This window comes from Glycine soja, chromosome 6 (assembly GCF_004193775.1).
Source record: "Glycine soja cultivar W05 chromosome 6, ASM419377v2, whole genome shotgun sequence".
Taxonomy (NCBI): domain Eukaryota; kingdom Viridiplantae; phylum Streptophyta; class Magnoliopsida; order Fabales; family Fabaceae; genus Glycine; species Glycine soja.
The window spans coordinates 11,077,746-11,089,428 of NC_041007.1; the positions used below are offsets into that span (position 1 = coordinate 11,077,746).

Below are 11,683 nucleotides of genomic sequence, written 5' to 3' on the forward strand. Positions count from 1 at the left end.
CAGAAGCTACGATACTAATATATATACACGAACACGACTAGTGTCAACCTACTCATGGAATGTTTAAATAGTTTTCGTGAAATTTTATGTTGAAATTTTATTATCGTCATTGTATAACAAAAATAAAAATATGCTGTAAGAAATGCCCAAAAGTAGAAAAGTGGCAAGGGTAGAAAAATCAATCTTGTCCAAGTCGTGGAGACTGGGCAGGTTTATGCCTTTGTATATATAACTTCTTTTTGTTTAATAATTTTTGTGCTAGAAACTGCGTGGGGAGAGAAGCATTCCCTTCCCCCATCCATGCCAACTTTATTTCTTTGTGAAAATGACACGAAATTTGTCTTCAAACGGCCATGATTAGCCTTGCTTTCCGTTAGGGTAAGTATGAATTATCCCACAAGTTGGTCTTCGTGTAAACGTCAAGCTATTAAGATCTTTAAGGCCATGGGGTCCTTATGCTTTTGAGGAAGGCATAGGGTGTCGGGGTGCCAATTGTGCCAAATGGGTGGCCCTCAAACCAATAGGTTAGCAGAGTTAGGTATTAGGTGCCTCAAAGTCCAAAAGGAAGTGATTGGTCTTCCAATCATTATTAGGTTAAGATAGATTCGTTTAATGATTGTGAAAAGAATCAAGGTTAATGGAGAAAATTGGCATATGCCATCAAACCCAACTTTAAATACCGATGTTTCTTACCATCATTATCCATTGCTACTTCTAGATCTTTTCTTTTTTCAACTAGCTAGTTAGATAGGTAAATGTTACCTTACAAACTTGTTTTAGATTAATTGGGTTTGTTGGGGTTGGGCTCGGTAGTAAACAACTTACCTTATAGCGGGGACCAAAATTTCATCCCTTAAGACAGTCATTGTTAATAATGGATGAAAAACTAGCCTCACATTAATATCGTACAAACTACAAACTATTGGGTCTATGTTTATTGGTGCCGGAGCATAATAACACCAATTAAGTTAAAGGCATTGTCAGAACTATTTGCTTAAACAATTTGTTCATTCAGAATTTATATCAGAACAAATGATTTGTGAATCAAGTAGCCTTAGATTGTTCTAGCTATACTAGAAGTGTTTGATTTTGATTTTGAGTGCTAGTATGCATGTGTTAAATATTAGGAGGGAGATTTGATGCAAATAATAATCTTATTCAATTCATATAGAATGATTTTCATATTTCAATAAAGAAAATGTATGATCTCTTAAAAAATTATTTTGCTATTTTTTTATTAGAGTTATTATCATAATTTAAACTATATTAGTATAACTCTAACTCTAAAGGTAGTTTTTATTAGAGTTAATAATTTATGATAATTTGTGATTAAATGTAATGTAAAGAGAAAAATGATAATATAAAATTATGTTCACATTATATAATATTTACTGAAATATTCATTAAAATTATATTTGATAAGACATTTTAATTAATTTATAATTTTTTTATTAACTAAAAAATTTATTTAACTGTTTGATAAATAATTTTTTTAATAGTTTTTAACGTTTTATGAAACGTTAACTTTTAGTTTCTAATTTTTTATATTTTTTAATTTTTATCTTTAATATATTTATTTATTTTTTTATTATCTTTTTAAAATGAATTATAACTTTATTATTTTATCATTTTACACTTTACAATTATTTAAACAATTAATTTTATAAAATATTTATAATTTAATAAATTAATTTTTGAACTTTCAACGGCTAATCTTTTAAGTAGTTTTTTAGCGAATATAACATAACTTCTTGCGTTTTAATTACGTTACGTGGTTTGTTTGTTTTTTTATTATTTTAATAATTTGCTGACGTGAAACTTACACTGCTTTTGTTTTTTCTTCCGATGTTTCTGATTATTTGTTTAATCATATTCGGGATGATCCAGATTAAAACCTTCACCAAAATGTTATTTTGACTTTGAGATATTTTATTTTTTGTTTTTGAAAATTTGTAAAAATTTAAGTTCTAACTTTTTAATTGAGACATTTTATTTTTTCTTTATAGAAAAATATGTAATCTCTTTAGTTAATTTTAAACTTATTGATCATTTATTTTTTAATTTTTTTAAACTCGTTAGTAATTAGATAATTTTAAAAAATGTTTGTCATATGAATGATAAACAAATATATATGAGTCATCATTTACATTATATATAAATTAACATTTAAAATTGACGCAAACATTAAAATCACCAACTTTTTAAAAGTAAACATGAGATATTTGAATTAAAAAATAAAAAAACTAAAAACATAAATTAAAAAAAATAAGAAGACAGAAATTCCATTTTAGCCTAAAACTTTTTATTTTGGGGATATGTTATATTAGAAAATTCTTGCTTCGATTCCCCCTCCTCCCTTCAATAACGCTGCTTTAGTATGGCATATTGAATTATTCGCAAGTTAAGACGGGAAAGGCATCCTTCCTTGTTGACGTATAAGCGGGGAATATGATGAGTTACTAAAACAACAATAATTGGGCTTCCAATTAGTTACAGTTCTAAAATAAGCCCAAATATTTTAGTCAATTGCTTCCTGCACCCGATAAAGCCTTATGCATTTTTTTTTTATGTTATCATAACATTGGAGCAGAATCATAATTTTGTTTATAATTAATCTTAGTAGAGAAATATGACTTTCATATTCGGTAGAGTTTTTACTCTCAATTAATTTTTTTTTTCATTCAGAAGGTTCAAATTTAAGACTCTTATTAAAGAGATCATGCCTAATACCACCCAGGCCAAATGACTTGTATCATTATATATATCTTTTTTACATTTTGAAAAAGGACAGTTCAGGGATGTGAAATTACATTTCATATTGGTGACACATTTTACATTTCAGAAATGCTAATTCGAAATGTAAGCTTACATATTATAGATGAGTCTCTTGGAATGTAAAAAAGGTGTAGGAAGTAATATAAGGGTGCAGGAAGCAACTTCCAAGATTGAATGCATCTTCGGAACTTGCTGGACTATGGACCTAAAATACTTGTTGAGTTGCTAGACTCTTTACTACGCATAAAAAGAATATGGGCTTAGGATACAACTAAGTCTTGCTAAACTTGAAGTCTTGAATAGCTGAAAATTGACCCAAAAAGACCTAGGTAAAAAGAACATGCTACGTGGGGAAAAATGGAATAATATGCTATAAATATGGGAGGAAAATTTCTGTTTAATATGAGAGTATTATTATATGTTTTTTTTAATTAAAAATGGCAACGCCATCGCTCATAGTTAGGTTAATTCAACTAATTGACTATATGGTTGAACATAGTTAAATAAATTGGATACTATTTAATTTAACTAAGTCCGTTTAGAATTTTTATAATTTAGTAAATAAAAAAGATAACTTTTTTACTACTACAACAAATAAACTTTATAATTAATTTTAAATTTCTCAATAAAGTTCTGCATATTTCCATATTGACTCACGTAACTTTTTTTTAGTTTAATTTTGACTTTGAATTTATTTATTTAATTAAATAAACGAACTTGATTGGGTATTAATTTAATGAGTCAACTCAAATAATTTATAAATAATTCAACTTATGTACATTCTTGGTTTCAATTATTATGTAGGTGATAGTAAAATTAAAAGAGAAATAATAGCAACACATTCTTATTATTAATTAAAATTTATATAGAAACTATAAAATTAGGAATATAACTAAGGAGTAAAAAAATTTCATGCTAAATATATTCCAAAATTAACAACAGTGGAATATTAATTCTTTCAAGACGTATAGATTAATAGAGGGGATATTGTTTCCTTTAATAAAGTATTCTTTTATAGACATTGTCAAGGATTAAACTCTTTGATCGACAACATACTTAAGAAACTTAATTATTTATTAACTATGAAGTACTTTATTGTTTAAATAAGAAGAAAAATTATCTCATACGGTGATATATGCATATACATTTTAATTAACAAATTAAATAATGTTTTGAGAATACTATGATAGAGTATGATGTTCGTATATATTTTTTAATATAATAATTTGAACATAAAGATATATAGATCAGTTAATTGATTCCTTTTTTTCTCTCTTTTTAAATCCAAAAGAAACAAGAAGATATAAAAGAAATCCTCACCTGGAAACAAAAACTTAAGAAGGGGATATAGTGTAGAAGCAAGTAATTAGAGACAAAACAAAATATAATGAGTTGCTCAAATACTAATTAAAATTCTGTGCTTTGCCACACACACATAACATAAACTTGTAAGGATAAACAAGTTGTTGTATCATGGCTTCATAATTTCATTTCAAATTAAGAGCTCACGATCACAGGTCACATGTATCTGCATCGATCTGCGCATGCAAATTGTATATCATAACCTTGCACCGAATCTGCGTATGCATGCGTCAAATATTGACAAAAGATAACGTCCATGGCCATATGAACAAATTGCTAGAGGACAAAGGTGTGATTGACGCATATCTAAGTCAGCTACCCGTTGAACCTCAAATCAGACAACAATGTGTTGACCACTTTTTGCCAAATTAACTTTGTAAGATATATATATATATATATATATATATATATATATATATATATATATATATATATATATATATATATATATATATATATATATATATCATGCACAAGCTTCTAATTAAATGAACAGCTTAATTAATCTCTCTTGGTACTGTTAGTTAGGAACCTATCGATCGGAGTTTAAAGTTTCCCATCATTAGTCATTAGTCATGATTCATGATTCCAAGCAAAGCTTTAAGGAGAGGGCTTCAAAAGAAATCAAGGGCATGCAGTATATATACAGTATATTAAAACCTTTTATAAATGAAAATTTATTGGAAAACCGAAAGAAACAAATCTGTATATAATTTTTTAAAGTACATACTATTATATTATGCAAAACATTTTTGTGATTTAATAAATTTATATTGTAGGAAAAAAAACTTATACTAACAAGCACATATATTACTTTACTCCAAAAAGTAATATGCCTAAAACAACTTTTTATGGGTTATTTGGGTGATTGATAAAGGTACCTGCACGTTTTATCCACTAGTCTGCACAGTTTTTGTTAATCTATTGACATTAATGTTGCATGAGTAATATTGTTTAATTATAATCAATAAAAAAATGCACCAATTTTAAAGATAAATAATCAATTTTGTCCCTGAATGTATAATTCACTCACAAATGCATCCCTCAAATATGAAAATACAAAATCTAGTTCCCAAAAGTATAAAAAGTGTAATAAATATATTTAACCGTTAATTTTCGTTCGTCACTGTTGATACAATAGCCTAGGTGGCAGAGAAAAATAAATTTGTCACTGAAATTATTGCCAACGTGGTCATTCTAACTAGATTGGATGAAAATATTAATAAAATATCATTTTTGAACGTAAATGTGAATAATTTTTTGTTGGACTAAAAAATGTCAATATTTTTTATTGGAGCAGAATGTCAATAATTTGTATTGGACCTAAATGTCAATATGTTCCATTAGACCAAAATGTCAATAAGTTATTATTGTTGGATGAAAATATCAATAATTTTTTATTAGACTTAAATATCAGTATGTTTCTATTTAACTACTTTGTTAGATCTAAAATTTTGTTTCATTTAAGGATAAAATATAATTTTAAGGTAAACTTTCGTAAATTTTTATCGTTACAAACATAAAATTACAATAATCACTTAAGAAAATATATTGAAAACATAATTTAAAACAAACATAATAATAACGATAATATTGATTATAAACCATAATTTATTTCTCACAATAAAAATTATCCAAAATAAACATTGTATCAGTTTACAATTTACCAAAATAAATATTGTAACAGCATATTAATCATTACGAATTTTTTCAAATTATAATAATTAGTCATAATCTGCGACAAATAAAAGATAAATATATCTCATATTTCACTTTTTCGAATCTTAACTATTTTATTAAAGTTAACTGACGCAAGTTAATATGCGAATATATTTGTCACACTTTTTACTCTTTCAGGAATTAAATTTTGTATTTTTATCTTTTAGGGATAAATATGTTCATATGCTGACAATTAGAGATAGTCACATTGACCATCATTACATTGAGAAATTCGTCTCTCTGTGCCACATAGATTATTTTATTAACAATGACTGATGAAAATTAATGATCGGATATATTTATGACACTTTTTACACTATCGAAGACTAACTTTTATATTTTTATTTTTCATAAATATATTTGTTAACGAATTAGATATCTAGAGGCAAAAATGAGTATTTAAGCCAATTTTAATTAAGAGCACTATGTTGTACACGTCACTTCTTTTCATTGTAATATAAGTAAAAAAAAAAAGTAAATTCAAGTTGTCGTCAACTTGTCAAGGAATATTTTGAGCCTGAAAATTAATCGAATTAAATGGTATGAAAGTGGGACCTCCTAATGGATAACTTAGTATATCAGTTGTATTCATATAATTTTTTTTTACAGATATAAGAACTAAAATAATTTCTATAGTATAAAAGGTATTAATTATAATTCTATTAACTCAATTTTTTAAAACATTATTGCTTGAACCAATTTTTGTATTACTCTATTTTTGAATAAAAAAACATCTGACATAAACATCAGAATTTTGACTTTTAAATATATTCTTCACTTAACTTATTTTTTATTCTTCTATTTTTTTTTTATCTTTCTTTCTTGTTAGATTACTTATTGATTACCACTAAGCGCATGAAAGAGTTATTCTAAATTAACTACCTATTGATTAACATCTTAAATTTGAGTCTTATACATGAAATTATATTAGATATTTGGAGATAAAATTTTATGATTTATAATATGATGATTTTCATAATGATGATTGTATTCGGCTTAAACAAAATTAAAGTGTCTCCATATTAGATGATACATATAATTTATAAAAAAAAAAATATTAGTTGCTCTCTTTTCCTCAACATTATATATATAAACCATCTTGGTTTGTAAAATGATTATTTTCCACCAAGATAATAAAAGTCACACGTACAGTTAATAAGTGAGTCAAATTAATGAGTTAGGTTAATCAGTATAAAAAAAACGAGTTAGATTAACGATGAAGCATCAAATATTATGGTACAAACCAGAAAGAATCGACTCCATTCATTGTCAGCTTTAAACCCTCACCCCAACAACTACAGCTGTGTTTCAGAAATGACCATGACCACCAGACCCCATCCCACTTCTCTTTCTCTCTCTGCGCGTTACTTTAACTTTCTATTAAAACCAAATCATTGTTTTCATCATTGCATTTCCTCATATCCCCCAAAACCCATTTTTTCATTTCATTCCTTAAGGGAACATGATGTTATGCCTTCTTGGAGAGATCACAACGATCGAGCCAAACACAACCTAAAACACCTTATTTGTACCAAAGGGTACTCAGATCAGGTTCCAGATATAGCTAATCAACAAGATCGGGAAGCTCACGTCTTGAGGGGAATGCAGTGTGGTCCAAGGAGATGATATATCACTTCACCATACTCGTATCTTCACAAACTCATCAGATTCAGATGTAATAATAATTTGTAATATATGCATATTATGTCTCCTCGGACCAGGCTTCATTCCCTTCAATTACAGCTTCCATCATCTAAACCAATACAAATCGGTGTTCTTCTCTTCTCTCTCAGCTTTCAACCGATCGATCAGTTTCATGTATATAAAACACTTTCCAGGTCAGTTATAATTATTTTCCTTTTCTTTCAATTTTCAGCCTTTTTTTTGGGTGAATATTTTAAGCTATTTATTTATGATAGACTCATTTGTTACCCTTACGCGTTAATTGTGTTCTTCTTTTTTTTTTACCTGTGGAGATTCATGGTGAGATACTGAGATTCACTGGTGGATCCGTGTAATGATGATAAAAAGATTTGACTACACTGCACATGTTCCCTTCTTGTCTTCAACAGAACAAGAAAAAGGCAGCCATCATCATTTGCTTTTGAATTCTGGTTTTACTTATTTTTAGATCTTTCTTGTGTAATGGTTGTTTTTCAGTTTCAGTGTCCTATATATCATTCTGTTGTTACCTGTTTTCAATCATTGGATCTGAATTTCTCATGATGAGTATCAAGAAGATCTCATGTGTGTCTGTCTATATTTATAGGATCTGTTTTAGGGTTTTCATAGCCAAACATGTTAGACTTTTAACTAAATAGAATAGTTTGAGCATATGCACCTATATTATAGTTCTTCTTTCCTTGATATATGTATACATAGACCCAAAAAAATGACCAAGCGAAATGGAGGTTTTTTTCTTTAAATTAATCTCCATAACATACAAATCAATTACTATATGATCATCTATTGATTTTCAAAGTGTTCTTCTATGTAAGTGTGGATAGATTCAAGTTCCAGAACTGCTGCATGCCGTGTGGATCTCCACCGCCTCAGCTTTACCAACTATTCAATTATTGTTCTTTTTCGTCCCTTTAATTTCTCTTTTAATTATTTTCAGCATTAAATTCCTTTTGAGTGGAAGACATTGATGGAGAAGGATAGTGTAAGTTGAAGCATATAGTGTGACAAAATATTCTGTAGAATAGATTCTATTTTATTGCTATCTTTTCTTTCTTTATAAAAGGAGACGTCTTTCTGCTGTCTTTTGAAAATCTTTCTTTTGAATCTCTCTTTAACTCTTTTTTTCTTTATTTTATCTTCTACCAAATATATTCCCTTGGCTCGTGTCAAATTAATTCTAATTGAGTTTAAATTAATAACAATTGATTTTAAGTTAAGCATTTAGGTTAATCAGGTCTTACATTAATTATATTTCAGCAATTAATATAGATATATCCTAGTTATTTTGTAATCATGCCATATATATTGTAGGGACACACACATATACCATATACGATTTTATTAATATTAGAATGTATTTTTTTATACTTTAGTTATATATGTAATATTATTATGATAAAATTATTGATATTTGTAATAATTATTTTAAAAGTCACATATAAAATTATAAAATTATTTATAATTGATTTCAAGTGAAGATTTTTTTAACATTATAAACTCTGTATATATTATAACATTCACATAGAAGAAAGTGAAAAACACGGAAGGTAACTTTAATTAAGTCTGGTCATTTCACAAAACAAAGAAACTATTCTGCACGCAAAGGTTAGCAAAAGAATAATGAAAGTATTATCAGCGCAGATTTAGGCACTTAGTGTATCCGAATAAGTTATTTTTCTGCTAATCAGTTAAGTAATCGACCGGCGATGACAGTGTAATGGATTAGGTTCTATTAGTCTTTTCTTTTAATATTAATTGATCTTTATAGATTTTATATTAATTGAGTTTTAATTTTACTAGTAGAGTGTATTCGATCTTTTGGATTTGGATCTTGAATTTCTTATTTATTAAGATATTATTCTTTATTTTCATAAAATTAGCATAAATCCTGATATTGATGGATCAAGATCTATATACAATTTAAATATGTAACATATATATAAGGATTTATAGTAAAAGATAGAGTTTATAAAAACTCTAGGAACAAAATTTACTTAAATTGCACCAGGCGTACTGTACAATAAAAACAATTTATTTAATTAAGCCATGCATATAATGTCAACAATACGTAACATTTATCCATCGATCATCGAGACACGGGATTTCATCTTCTAACTAGTTCTTTTGTTAATTGATGTAATGGAAAAAAGAAAAAAAAAAAACTTGTGGTTTCTGGCAATCCCTTTTTGCACACCGTTCTGTCTCCCTTTCGTTGCCTTTTTTTTGGGTACGTAGTCTCAACTCTTCCTCAAAATTAGATATGCTACTGCTGCTGGTACACTGAATACAAACCTGAATAAAGGGTCTGATTTGGTTATTGAGACAAAGCCCCACGGCCATATGTATAAAAAGAAGCTCAAATATTCGAGCTAGGTCTCTGAGCCCTTCTTATCTTTTTCTCATCTGCAGTATAAAGACACTTCTCTGTCTGATGTCTGATCATATGCATGTTACTAGTCCAAAAAAGGGATATTAATTTGTTTACCCAATTGGTTGCCATGAGCTTTCAGAAATTAAAGCAGCTTCATCTTAATTAAACTTATTCTTGATTTCCAATTTCTGCAAAACATTTTATATATTTAGACAAAGTGTATTTTCAATTAATATCTCTTGATTAATTATCGAAAGACTTGGACCACAAATTCAATGCTTGATGTTGTTATATATGATGACTAAACTACAAGCATTAATTATCGAAATCAATGTTTTCATTTCACTAGTGGGATGCATGTGCGCAACACACGGACAAAAGGAAAAGAACAAAATTTTTATATGTAGGTGGAACAGAAAGTGATCACTGGAAATGTAGGTTTTATGTCTATTGCCTGTTAAGTTGTTGGCAGAATCATATCCCAATTTCACTTTCCCCACTTTTTTCCCACTAAAATAAGCAGACCTTATTAATAATTAATCTGAGTCTACCTTTGGTACGTAGTGCAGGAGGATTTGGTTCCAGGGTGATTAAAACAAGGTTGCCGGCATTGTGTTTAATTTTGTTGTATTTGCCTTTTTTTTTTCTTTAATTTTTTAAATAACCTAGTGCTTTCTAGGAATGACCGGATGGTCAGAGAAAAAATTAATGGATCTCACCATATAAAAACGAGCAAATTATATTCACACTTCCATATGTTTTTTAAAATTACATATGACCTTTCTGCTTTTTTAACATTTATAGCAATTCGATCTCTTTTATATCGATGTAGTATGGTGTAATGTGTTTCTTAGATAAGAGAGAAATGTTATTGTACATATATATTATTTATATATTGTATTTCAAACAATTAAAAGATGATTAGCATACAAGTAAAAAAGGGAGAGCTATTGAGGAATTTGATGAAATCTACGAAGATGTTAGTATAATTTTTTTGAAAGGTCAACAAAATTTTTTTGAAAGGTCAAAAAGACGTGATCCATCCAAGACAACACCACGGGCAACATGTAAAATGCCCCTCCCGTTACAACCCTGTCAAAAGATAATATAATTGAGACTAAACCACAACGATCTTGCCTAAATAGTTAGAACTTAAATTCCCTTCAAAGCATCAATACAATGAAAAAAAATGGAAGGTAAAAGCTACTTGATATCATGCAACCCTCACCATATGTGATGCGAATCAAGGGATGGAACAAACACGTCCAAATCGCCTCAAGGGATCCTTAATTTGAAAATTTCAAGTGAAATTATTACAAGAGCAAGTGCTAAGAGATTAAAAAATTCATTAAATAAGACTTGTTTAAGATATTTTGGCCAAACATAATATATATATATATATATATATATATATATATATATATATATATATATATATATATATAATACAAGAAATCATTAAATAAGGGTGTAAAATAAAAGAAAAAAGAAAATTAGAAACGAAATTAAATATGACTATATGTCAATAGTATTCTACAATTATGACAAACCAACTACAACAATATTATTAGCAGCAACATTAACATGTATGAACCTGCATTCATCAAAATAAAGTTTGTTGAAATTTTAAAGGAGCTAGATGACTATCTGATAAAGAGGATTTCATTTTATAGGAAGTTTTATATTCTATTTAATTTGATAAGATGGAAGTGCCGATGGTTTTATTTGTTGTTCCGTATTTACTTTGTTGTCTCCGATTATATATGTTATGTT

The 11,683-nt window shown here is 27.9% G+C and overlaps 1 long non-coding RNA gene across 1 annotated transcript; it reads left to right on the forward strand.

The window, feature by feature from the left end:
- Positions 1 to 7,082: 7,082 nt before the first annotated feature.
- LOC114415602 lies at positions 7,083 to 8,630 on the forward strand. The gene is made up of 2 exons (XR_003667384.1): positions 7,083 to 7,694; positions 7,833 to 8,630. It is a non-coding gene; the product is annotated as an uncharacterized LOC114415602 (long non-coding RNA).
- The last annotated feature ends 3,053 nt before the right edge of the window (positions 8,631 to 11,683 follow it).